The sequence below is a fragment of the Pseudophryne corroboree genome, chromosome 1, assembly GCF_028390025.1.
Source record: "Pseudophryne corroboree isolate aPseCor3 chromosome 1, aPseCor3.hap2, whole genome shotgun sequence".
Taxonomy (NCBI): domain Eukaryota; kingdom Metazoa; phylum Chordata; class Amphibia; order Anura; family Myobatrachidae; genus Pseudophryne; species Pseudophryne corroboree.
Window position 1 is genome coordinate 459,971,196 of NC_086444.1, and position 3,168 is coordinate 459,974,363.

Below are 3,168 nucleotides of genomic sequence, written 5' to 3' on the forward strand. Positions count from 1 at the left end.
CGTGTCTGCTGAGGAAGTCTGCTTCCCAGTTGTCCACTCCCGGAATGAATACTGCTGACAGTGCTATCACATGATCTTCCGCCCAGCGAAGAATCCTTGCAGCTTCTGCCATTGCTGTCCTGCTTCTTGTGCCGCCCTGTCTGTTTACGTGGGCGACTGCCGTGATGTTGTCCGACTGGATCAACACCGGCTGACCCTGAAGCAGGGGTTTTGCCAGACTTAGAGCATTGTAAATCCCTCTTAGCTCCAGTATATTTATGTGAAGAGACATCTCCAGGCTTGACCATACTCCCTGGAAGTTTCTTCCCTGTGTGACCGCTCCCCAGCCTCTCAGACTGGCATCCGTGGTCACCAGGACCCAGTCCTGTATGCCGAATCTGCGGCCCTCTAACAGATGAGCACTCTGCAACCACCACAGAAGAGACACCCTTGTCCGTGGCGATAAGGTTATCCGCTGATGCATCTGCAGATGTGATCCGGACCATTTGTCCAGCAGATCCCACTGAAAAGTTCGTGCGTGGAATCTGCCGAATGGAATCGCTTCGTAAGAAGCCACCATCTTTCCCAGGACTCTTGTGCATTGATGCACAGACACTTTCCCTGGTTTTAGGAGGTTCCTGACAAGTTCGGATAACTCCCTGGCTTTCTCCTCCAGAAGAAACACCTTTTTCTGAACCGTGTCCAGAATCATTCCCAGGAACAGCAGACGTGTCGTCGGGGTCAACTGAGATTTTGGAAAATTCAGAATCCACCCGTGTTGTTGCAGCACTAGTCGGGTTAGTGCTACTCCGTCCTCCAGCTGTTCTCTGGACCTTGCCCTTATCAGGAGATCGTCCAAGTAAGGGATAATTAATACGCCTCTTCTTCGCAGAAGAATCATCATTTCGGCCATTACCTTGGTAAAGACCCGAGGTGCCGTGGACAATCCAAACGGCAGCGTCTGAAACTGATAATGACAGTTTTGCACCACGAACCTGAGGTACCCTTGATGTGAAGGGCAAATTGGGACATGCAGGTAAGCATCCTTTATGTCCAGGGACACCATAAAGTCCCCTTCTTCCAGATTCGCTATCACTGCTCTGAGTGACTCCATCTTGAACTTGAATTTTTGTATGTACAGGTTCAAGGATTTCAGATTTAGAATAGGTCTTACCGAGCCGTCCGGCTTTGGTACCACAAATAGCGTGGAGTAATACCCCTTTCCCTGTTGTAGGAGGGGTACCTTGACTATCACCTGCTGAGAAAACAGCTTGTGAATGGCTTCCAATACCGTCGCCCTGTCTGAGGGAGACGTTGGCAAAGCAGACTTTAGGAACCTGCGAGGGGGAGACTTCTCGAATTCCAACCTGTAACCCTGAGATACTACCTGCAGGATCCAGGGGTCCACCTGTGAGCAAGCCCACTGTGCGCTGAAATTCTTGAGTCGACCCCCCACCGCTCCTGAGTCCGCTTGTAAGGCCCCCGCGTCATGCTGAGGGCTTTGCAGAACCCTGAGAGGGCTTCTGTTCCTGGGCAGGGGCTGCTTGCTGCCCTCTCTTACCCCTTCCTCTGCCCCGAGGCAGATATGACTGTCCTTTTGTCCGCTTGTTCTTATAGGACCGAAAGGACTGCGGCTGAAAAGACGGTGTCTTTTTCTGTTGGGAGGGGGTCTGAGGTAAAAAGGTGGATTTTCCGGCAGTTGCCGTGGCCACCAGATCCGATAGACCGACGCCAAATAATTCCTCCCCTTTATACGGCAATACTTCCATATGTCGTTTGGAATCCGCATCACCTGACCACTGTCGCGTCCATAAACTCCTTCTGGCAGATATGGACATCGCATTTACTCTCGATGCCAGAGTGCAAATATCTCTCTGAGCATCTCGCATATAAAGGAAAGCATCCTTTAATTGCTCTATAGTCAATAAAATACTGTCCCTATCCAGGGTATCAATATTTTCAGTCAGGGAATCCAACCAGACGACCCCAGCACTGCACATCCAGGCTGAGGCGATGGCTGGTCGCAGTATAACACCAGTATGTGTGTATATACTTTTTAGGGTAGTTTCCAGTCTCCTATCAGCTGGATCCCTGAGGGCGGCCGTATCAGGAGACGGTAACGCCACTTGTTTTGATAAGCGTGTGAGCGCCTTATCCACCCTAGGGGGTGTTTCCCAGCGCGCCCTAACCTCTGGCGGGAAAGGGTATAATGCTAATAACTTTTTTGAAATTAGCACTTTTCTATCTGGGTTAACCCACGCTTCATCACATACATCATTTAATTCCTCTGATTCAGGAAAAACTACAGGTAGTTTTTTCACCCCCCACATAATACCCCTTTTTGTGGTACTTGCAGTATCAGAGATATGCAAAGCCTCCTTCATTGCCGTGATCATATAACGTGTGGCCCTACTTGAAAATACGTTTGTTTCATCACCGTCGACACTAGATTCAGTGTCTGGGTCTGGGTCTGTGTCGACCGACTGAGGTAAAGGGCGCTTTACAGCCCCTGACGGTGTCTGAGACGCCTGGGCAGGTACTAACTGGTTTGCCGGCCGTCTCATGTCGTCAACTGATTTTTGTAATGTGCTGACATTATCACGTAATTCCATAAACAAAGCCATCCATTCCGGTGTCGACTCCCTGGGGGGTGACATCACCATTATCGGCAATTGCTCTGCCTCCACACCAACATCGTCCTCATACATGTCGACACACACGTACCGACACACAGCAGACACACAGGGAATGCTCTTATCGAAGACAGGACCCCACTAGCCCTTTGGGGAGACAGAGGGAGAGTTTGCCAGCACACACCCAAGCGCTATAATATATATGGGAACAACCTTATATAAGTGTTGTTCCTTATAGCAGCTTGAATATATCAAAATATCGCCAAAAAATGCCCCCCCTCTCTGTTTTACCCTGTTTCTGTAGTGCAGTGCAGGGGAGAGTCCTGGGAGCCTTCCTCACAGCGGAGCTGAGCAGGAAAATGGCGCTGTGTGCTGAGGAGAATAAGCCCCGCCCCCTATTTCGGCGGGCTTTTCTCCCGGAGTTTTAGATATCTGGCATGGGTTAAATACATACATATAGCCTCAATGGCTATATGTGATGTATTCTTTTGCCATAAAGGTATTAAATATTGCTGCCCAGGGCGCCCCCAGCAGCGCCCTGCACCCTCCGTGACCG